The sequence below is a fragment of the Polypterus senegalus genome, chromosome 4, assembly GCF_016835505.1.
Source record: "Polypterus senegalus isolate Bchr_013 chromosome 4, ASM1683550v1, whole genome shotgun sequence".
NCBI classification, from domain to species: domain Eukaryota; kingdom Metazoa; phylum Chordata; class Cladistia; order Polypteriformes; family Polypteridae; genus Polypterus; species Polypterus senegalus.
This window is the reverse complement of record NC_053157.1, coordinates 229180771-229190715: the sequence shown is the minus strand read 5'-3', so window position 1 is coordinate 229190715 and position 9945 is coordinate 229180771. Positions and strand designations below refer to the sequence as shown.

General features: G+C 39.6%; 1 pseudogene; it reads right to left on the bottom strand.

Annotated features, from left to right (window-relative positions):
• Positions 1 to 651: 651 nt before the first annotated feature.
• On the bottom strand, positions 652 to 1702 carry LOC120528882 (annotated as a pseudogene).
• Positions 1703 to 9945: the final 8243 nt, after the last annotated feature.

Genomic DNA, 9945 nt, shown 5'->3' with positions numbered 1-9945 from the left:
AGAGCTGAGAGTGCAGGAAGTGTGTCTGACAAAAGCATTTACACGAATTAGAGGTGACAGTACTGTGGTCTTATTTGAAAATGGTTTGCTAGCAGGGCATGACTTTTAAAAATATCATGTCTCGTGGGACTTGAAAAAATCTTTTCCAAAAAGTATTGTCTCGTCTCCTAAAAAGTCTTGTCGTGTTGAAAGATTTTTTTCAATAATAGAGAGAAAGCTAATTTCAGCATAGTAATCCTGTCAGGAAGCCCAAGATAAACGCCAATAAAGACTATTCATAATAATGCTTTTCTTTTTGGTCTTTATTTCACCTTATACAATTTCTTGTATTAGGAATTTGTTAATTTTCTCATACCCCTTGGGGTCAGAGCAGAAGGTCAGCCATTGTACAGCAGCCCTGGAGCAATTGTAGGTTAAAGGCCTTGTTCAGGGGCCCATCAGAGTAGGATCTCTCTTGGCAGTGACAGGGATTCGAACCAGCAATCTTCATGATAGCTACGCAGATCCTTAGCCTCAGTCCCACCATTCTGCCCCTTATACTTCAGCATCAGCTTTATTGAAAAGTGCTTGTTAAACATTAAAAACAAATACTGTTCTGTTCCCCATTTGACATCTTTTGGGATGATGGACAGCCAAACCTAAAGGATTGCATTACTCGTAGATCCAGTCTCTAACCCAGCTTTTGTATTCCACCAGTTTTTCAGGTTTAAACCACAAGCTGATCTCTCTGTTGGCACTTTCCACCAAGTCACTGCCATGGATAGAGTTTCTGCCAACTTGGATGCAGAAATCACCACGGATGGTACTAGGCTTTCAGTCTTCTGGATTGGTCTCATCCAACATGACTGCCATTCTTGACTACATTTAGGCCTTCCATTACCATTGCCAGAACCAGGCCCGGGATGCATGTACTTCACTAGGCCACTGTAGAAGGGTCTCTCTCGCAGATCTATGTAGTGCTCCATCAGCAGGTCTTCAGAAGCATGCGTGAACATCATGTTCCACCAGGCAGAAGCCCCATTTGCTTAACTTTTTGTTCTCTCTCGGTCGTGTAGGTCGCGGATGTTTGGTTTCGCAGTGTCAACACACATCACTGCAATAGTTTCATTGTTAATCAAGTAGACACACTTGCCCATGACCTCTAGGAAGAAATTTTCATTTTCCCACCGTGTTTGAAATTTTCTGCACTCACTTGCTATTGTGTGTTTCTTTGGTTCTGCATTTTTGGTCACCCGTAGCAAAATTGTTCTTTGGTTGCGCTTGTTTACGAAGATGCTGCCTTGATCAAGACAGCAGTTCCACCTTGTGTTAAACCTAAGAAGAACAATACAGTGAAGAACGAGTTTCGTGTGTCGGACATATTTCATTATATTTTTAGAATTTGCTGCGGGCCAATTAAAAAGGGACAATGGGCCGCAGTTAGCCCCTGCTCTATTGTGACATTATCGCTTGTAAAAGAAATAGAAACTCTAATTGATGTTAACACAGAGAATGTGTGGTTTCTCATGTATTCCATCTTGCGTGGTCTCCTATTGAGTCAGCTGTAATGTTACCTGGAGAATTTTTAAGCATGCCGAGAAGAATTGCAACATGACTTAATGTACTGTTTCAATGTGATTTCAAAGTGTGAAAGATTGGAGGTTTACCTTTTCAGTAGATGGACCAACGACATGAGAGGGCTCCATATGGTGATATATGCCATCTTTTTATAGCCAGACAGGCAGACAGAACTTGACGTAACAGGACAGCACCACGGCTTATTTTTCAAATGACATAATTATATAGAGAAGTAATGAATGTTAAGACGGGTGCAATTGACAATGCTGATCAAAGACACCATTGGCATGTCATGGATGAGGCAATACTAGTCAGACAGTTAAAATGGTGAAGCCCAGTATGTCAGTTGCCATGTGCATAGACAAACTAGAACGTATTCACATATATTGTAGCTTAAAAGGATAACCGGGCTAGAGAAAGAATGGATGGATGGTTTTAGTTTAGATTCTATTGTATATAGAAAGACTGAAAAGCTGTTGACAGAAACAAAAAACTTTTTTTTTTTTTTGTTTAATGAATCAATCGCCTACCTTGATATTGAAATCTGAAGCTGAGACGTTTACTCTATTAAATTTACAATATTAGAAAGACATTAACTTTTTTTTTCTAGGGCAGGTAAGGAATTACAAACCAATAATAGCCTTATAGCAATATTACCATTATGAGCAACTATGAGTACAAACAAGGGTTACATTCAAATGTTAACATTTTAGCAGTTTTAGCTTCCTTTTGAAAACCACAAGTGATGAGTATACAGGTATATATGAAAAAAGTTATGTCCATGCTGTAAAAAACAGGTGTATGGAGCCATATATACTGTATGTAGTAGGTATCTTTTTATTTATTTATTTATGTTTATTTATGTTTGTATCATATTTTTGTCTGCTGTGCTATGTCCACAACTACATACGGCAATAATCTTAATTTACAGCTAAAATATTTACCTAAAATAAAAATACTAAAAATATGATGTTTTTTTCCCTCATCGGTAAGACCAGCTTCAATAGGAGGTAAAATTTGGAAGCATATTATTTAATGACATCCAATTGCATATATTAAAATAAACCAAAACGGAAAAGAAAATTTACAAGAAAAAATTGTAGCGACCCACAAGCACTGTTCCAGATTGAAGGTCTCTACACTAGAGGGCTTATTAAGAAATCAGAAGCAGCTTCCTAAAAAGACTTCCCGTTGAGATGGAAGACTCTGACGGACGCGGATTCTGCCTCAGTGGTTCAAAGTCAGTTTCGAAAGTTAATATTTATTACAGTTTCAAAAAAGAAAGTGACAATCATCAATGAATGGAGCCTGCAATCTATTCACGGTCTTGGAGAATTGTAAGGATTTCCTAGCTACGTAAATACAGTAGATGATGACAAATTAATCACAAAACGTTTTTTTTTTTTTTAATTTCAAGAACATTTCAAATGACACGTCTATGTGTAAACTTTAATAAGTTACCCTGCCCAGTTAGTGCCACTAATGTGGTATTTCCTTCAGGCCTATAATGAGGTCGAGCTTGTGTTTATAAACAACTAATCGTTATCTATTTTCACTATGAAAGATATCAGCTTTTAAATTTTACTACGCCATGAAAGAATATGTTGGCAGGGAGAATTTGGGCTACTTTAAGAAAGAACGCGGGGAGTTAACCCCGCTGAGCGCCCGCGAACTGTATAATAAAAACACATTAAATAATTTGATTTAGAGATGCTATAAAATGTTAGCCATCCAATGAAACTAAAACAATGCAAGCTTCCATAAAATGTTTGCTATTGTACGATGCAGGACCAGGTACAGAACCACCTGATAAAGGGAAATAGCTTCACCCAGCGTGAAAACAGTGCGCATGCGGAATACGGATCGGGAGGGACGTAGGTTGAGTAACCACACCGACCGCCCTCACACTATTAGGTTGCTGCTACAGTTAAGTTTGTTCTCACGGAGAAGATCAATGCTGATTTTCAGGAAAACGTATCAAAGTTTAAGTTGAGAAAATGGCAACAAGATCCCATTTCAACGTGTTCGTAATTATAAAGTGAGTGACTTTATGGTTGTAAACTAATTGAGTTAATAATCTTAATGTGCTGATTGCAAAAGTGCTGTCTTTTAATTGTAAGAGCTACCATGTTCAAACGGTAGCTTGTAACGGAAAAGTTTACCAATTATTTATTTGGCTACATACGTCATATATGCAAAAATGCTGTCTTTTAATTGTAAGAGCTACCATGTTCAAACGGTAGCTTGTAACGGAAAAGTTCACCAATTATTTATTTGGCTACATACGTCATATATGCATTTTCTTGTTATTACCTAAGTGGGATTACAACTCTTATTAATTAGTTAATTTCAATGCATTAAGGGTATCTTAACGTGTTAGCACATTTGCGCATCGAGTCGAGACATGGTGCTCGTCTTGTAGAGCTCTTTAGTATGTGGTAGCTTTCACCGACATGTGACCGAGGAAAATAACAGATCCGCTTATACTATGTGGCGTCTATCATTCGAATGTATTTATTTTTTGGCTCAAAAATTATAAATACGCCACAGCACATCGACGTTGGATGGGGCCTGCATGATTTACGCAACAATGGAACTTTTTTCTGTCGCTACTCTGTCCTGACTGTTAATTTCTGTTGCAAGACTCTGCTGGATTAAACCTCCCTGTATGGAGAAAGCATTAATAAACGTTAAATACCAATCGATATATATCAATAGATTTGACAGTGTGCCAACCTTGCCTCTCCGTTTGACCCATGTAACTGCATTGTGCTGGGAAAAACTCCACTGCAGTTTAATAAAATAGTTCTATTATGTCACAAAGCCCCAAAAAATGAAGTAGCCAATCACGATGCAGCTCATTTGTATATATATATATATATATATATATATATATATATATATATATATATATATATTTCTAATTATCGATTAGTTTTAAGTAACTGCTTTTTGCACAAGATGTGTGAATTAGTAGCTGGCTGGAAGCAAATGAGTATAACCAGTCAAATAAGTAGCTAACATCAGCCTTGTCTTTTCTCATTTTTAATGCAGAACGATCTGCAGACTACAATTTGCATCCATGCATGTGTTTAAATAGATATTTGGGCCCCCATTGCACCTGTCTTAAACATTTGTTTTTCATACTGTGATCATAATGGGATAGCACTTGACCATAGAAAACATGTGATAGATCACTCAAATTACATTAAGGGTTGGTGCGTAACAAATACTGGCAACATTTAATACCACTTTAAAGGAAAATGCTTTTTAATCATATAACTACCACGTGAGCAAAAACAGATTTTAGTCTTTTTTTGTGGGGAAGGAAACGATGGACTTCTGCAGGTATGTGGACACCAATGATGTGTTCCTTATGTAAAGGTAATATAGCTAAATTATATGTGGATATTATCCAGATACATCATGCATGTTAATGCCAGGCTTACAGGGAAGCCATTAAAGATAAGAAAGTTTACAAATGAGAAGAAACGATTCAGTCCATCAAGTTTGCTTGTTAAGCCAGTTGTCCTAGTATGTCATACAGATCCTTCTTAAAGTTTTGTCAAGGTTTCAAATCCATGTCTTGGTAGTTTGTTTCCAGATTCCCACAACTCTATGCATATAGAAGTGCGCCACAGCTCCTGTCCTAAATGCAGCAAGATTCCCTCAGTAGCACACAGTTTCCTTTGGCAAAGCATACTCTCCTTTATTCCACTGAAACCACTGGTAATTGAAGCTCGGGTTGCACACATTTCATAGATTGTGCTTTCCAGAAGGCTGTGGATGAAACAGGGCCCCCTAGAGAGTATAATGTCATTCACACGTAGCAGGTGGAAACTTGTAATCATGTTAAATGTTTCATCTGCCAGTCTGCTGCACTGATCACTGTGGGCAGTAGTATTGCTGTGCAATATTTTAAAGGTTTACATCTCGATTATATAAAAAAAAATCTTGGGACGAGACTTTTTTCCGGTGATGAGACGTGATCTTTTGAAGAGAGCCACTTTCATATCCCGTCAGACAGGCACATCACGTCATACTTACAACCTTTATAAGCAAGTCCCTTGATACAAATGCAGATCAGGTTAGTGATAATGTCTGTCAGTCATTTCCCAACCCATTATATCCTAACACAGGGTCACGGGGGGGTCTGCTGGACTCAATCCCAGCCAACACAGGGCGCAAGGCAGGAACAAACCCCCGGGTAGGGCACACACATACACCCAAGTACTGTACACACTAGGGACAACTTAGGATCACCAATACACCTAACCTGCATGTCTTTGGACTGTGGAAGGAAACCTACACAGACACGGGGAGAACATGCAAACTCCATACTGGGAGGACCCAGGAAGCAAACCCAGTTTAATCACAATACAAGTTTATTGTCACTGTGCTCTGTACAAAAAATATTTTATAAATCCACTCACATGTACAGGCCAGAACTGCTAGGCAAGCATTTGAAGAGAGAAAAGGACAATTACAAAAATGGGCATTGTACTATTTCTGTATGTTAGAGATGAAATTGAATCCTCTCCTTGCCTTGTTTGGAGTGGCATGATTTACCTAAGTAAGGGCCTGGACGTGGAGAAAACAGCATAAAAGACTTGGACAGCAGCCAAACACCTCGAAGCCGATGGACGGATAGGGGATAACGCCATCCCTACTGAAAATCCTTCCATCGCAGCAACGAAAATGGCAGACTGCATACATTGAGATCCCACCTTGATAAAAATCTTGCTATGGCTTCCTCGTCTGTTATGCCACGTAAACCGTCATTAAAGAAAGCTATGTTTTTTCTTCTATAGGAATTCATACGGCCGTATCACTAAGGGAGGGGTATTGCCTTTTTATATTATATCTATATAGATTTGGATTATGTAACACGCCGCAATTACAAAATAACTCATTCCAACAAGGGAGCTGGCGCCACCTGTAAAAAATAAAGTGTTGGCTGCTGTTTGTCACTTTGAGGAAAACTCTGCAATTTTTTGGAGCCAATTGATGATGTGTCCAGCCTGTTGGCAATGGATGATATCATCGACTATCGGTTCAGCTCTGAGTAGCTGGCCCCATTCAGTCTGTTAGTGCTTTGGTTTGTCGACTCTTGTGATGTTCTTAAAAGGTACACAGCAGATCTGTTACTGCCCTTTGGTGCTACGCATCAGTTTTGCATTATTGGAATATTCTGATGTGCTTAAAAGACTTCATTCAGTTGGACGTCTTTGTTCACATATTTTCACATTTGTAGCAGGGAAACGGGAAAGTGCTTCCCAACATGAAGATATGAAGCAACTATTAGTTCATGAAAGCCTATAACAGGAGGCATTCTCATGAGAGGATGCAAAACAAGAAAGACTGAATATGGTTAGGGGTCTTTTAAAGATTTTAGTCATTTGGAAGCTGGAGTCCTAGGAATTTGTGGCACTTGCCAACTTTGTATCCAGTTTTTAACAGAGACTGACTTTGCTAATACTACCGTAACAGAAGCCTTTAGCTTTTTTTTTTTTTAAAGGGTTGTATGTTGTGCGACCCGGGTTCGCTTCCTGGGTCCTCCCTGCGTGGAGTTTGCATGTTCTCCCCGTGTCTGCGTGGGTTTCCTCCGGCGCTGGTTTCCTCCCACAATCCAAAGACATGCAGGTTAGGTGGATTGGCGATTCTGAATTGGCCCTAGTGTGTGCTTGGTGTGTGGGTGTGTTTGTGTGTGTCCTGCGGTGGGTTGGCACCCTGCCCAGGATTGGTTCCTGCCTTGTGCCCTGTGTTGGCTGGGATTGGCTCCAGCAGACCCCCGTGACCCTGTGTTCGGATTCAGCGGGTTAGAAAATGGATGGATGGATGTATGTTGTGCTGTGCAGTTTCTACAGGAGAACCAGGTGACTAATTGATGGTGCTGGGTAACTTTTTCTTGCAGACCTATTCGCCATGGATGTGTGCATTCACAACTCTGAGCATGTGCTTTGCTTGCCTTGGAAAAAAGATTCCAGAATCATCGTGTGATGCGGATACTTTAGTTCTGGAAGCTCTGACTTCATCATCCTCTCAGGAGTCAGCCTCTGAAGTGTCTGCTATAAATGATGCAACTTGAAAATTTGTGTACACATTACTGATGATTCACTAACAAAAATAGAGTTGTCACTAATGCCCACCTGCTCAGCTTTGATAGGTGGAAGTAACCGTTTTCATTTCAAGGCGTATTTTGCGTTACGTGCTGTGTCTCGGAAATAAATACATGAAGAAATATATAGTGTGAACGGCAGGGTTTACTGTCGCCCCATTGAACCCAACAGTCAGATATGCAGATACAGGGTAAAAGCACGAAGTAGCTCTTTAAATTGTTTTTTCTTCTTCAAAGTACCTTTTAAGCATTATCCAACATTATCCAAAATCAATCATTTTTCATTTGTTATTGATAATTCCTCTGTCTCCCCTTCCCCACTGGTTAAGAGATTGGGTGTCATTCTTGTTAGTACTTTATCCTTTCAGTCCCACATCAATAACATCTCCTGGACTGCATTTCCACGTGCGTAACATTAATAATAATAATTCTTTTCATTTATATAGCGCTTTTCTCACTACTCAAAGTGCTCAGCAATTGCAGGTTAAGGGCCTTGCAATTGCCAGTGCAGATCCCTAGCCACTGAGCCACCACTCCGCCTAATTAATTAATCACATTCACCCCATCCCTCACTTCCCCACACCACTGCTATCCTCGTTCACAGCCTTTGTCAGTTCTCGTCTGAATTATTGCAATTCCCTTTTCTTTGGTCTTTCTTGCAAATCTCTTTATAAGCTTCAACTGGTCCAGAATTCAGCTTCTTGCATCATTACTAGAACTCCCTGTATTCACCATATCACTCCCGTCTTGCAGCAGCTTCACTGGCTTCTAGTTAACTGTAAGTTCCACATTCAATTCAAAATTCTTCTGTTAACTCTTAAGGTTATCCACAACCTCACTCCTCTACATCTGTCTGACCTCCGTCCATGTTGTCATTCCCTCCCGTACCCTTAGATCCTCTTCCTCCATCCACTTGACTGTCCCCTTCATCCGTCTTACCACAATGGGGAGCACAGCATTCAGTTGCTCTGCTCCCCAGCTCTGGAACTCACTACCATCTGAGCTTAGAAATATTGATTCATTCTAAACTTAAAACCCATTTGTTTAAGATGGCTTTTTCTCTTTGACTAAAATTGCTTTATCTGATTTTAAATTTTGTATTTTTTTGTATTTTAGTTTTGTTTATAATGTGTGTTTCATCTATTGTTTAGTGTCCTTGAGTGTTTATAAAGGCGCCGAAGAATAAATAAAATTATTATTATTATTATTATTATTACAGCCACCATCCATACACAAATAAGTCGATACAATATTCTCCACAACTCCCAGAAAGCTATGTCCTACTCCTCCTGACTCCTGCTTGCTTGCTGGGTCTTCAACAGTCCTTTATTCAGTGCCTGACCTGGAAGTGCTTCTGTTCTTTCTTCCACGTGACTTGCCAGCACTTCGGGTCAGAAGGAGAACTCACATTCTTTAGTCAGACCAGAAGTACTTCCTGGATTCCTGCCCACGTGATCCATTAGTACTTCTGGGCTATAGGGAAAGTATGACTCCTCCAGTCCTTCGACAGCTCCCCCTGGCGGCACCCAACAGGGCTGTGAAACCGAACTCCAAGTCCCAGGATGCTCTGTGGGAATCTGGGGCACTGCTACACTCCAGGGGAGCTGCTCGCCTTCTAGCATCTTAGGGGAAGCAGTGTCCCCCATCTTTTCCTTCTCGGGACATTCTGGCCGAGTTGAGCTGCTGGCTGTCCATCACAATACATAAAGAAATAAGTAACAAGAAACATGTATTTCACTTCATTTTGTTTTTATCTGTTATCATATTTCGCAATATTTGTGTATCTATTGGTTTAATTTTGTGTGAAATATTTCTCCATATTCATTCACACATCTCCAGGATATGGGCACTTCTTAGATGTTACAGATTTCCTCCCTTCTTCTCACTCTCTCTCTTTCTATGACTCATTTATTTAAAACCTAGGAATGGTTGATCAGAGACCAATGAGAGAAACTGTCTAGAAAGCTGTGGAAAGATCTCATACCATGTTTACTTCACAGCCACTTTCTTAAATTGTGGCTGATTACTGTTTCAATTTTTTTTTCTTACCTTCATTTTAATTAACTTGCTTTCTAAAATTCCAAAACCCCATTTGCTTAGTTTTTGGCTTACAAAACTTCAAATGCAGTTACCTCGTGGTATCTTACAATACTGCTTACTCATTAATTACTTTGAAAAGTGTATCTATTTATAATTTAGTTAAATATTTCAGAGGAGAAAGCTTCAGTCATAACACATCTCCATACATGTTTCCCATACATTTATAATGC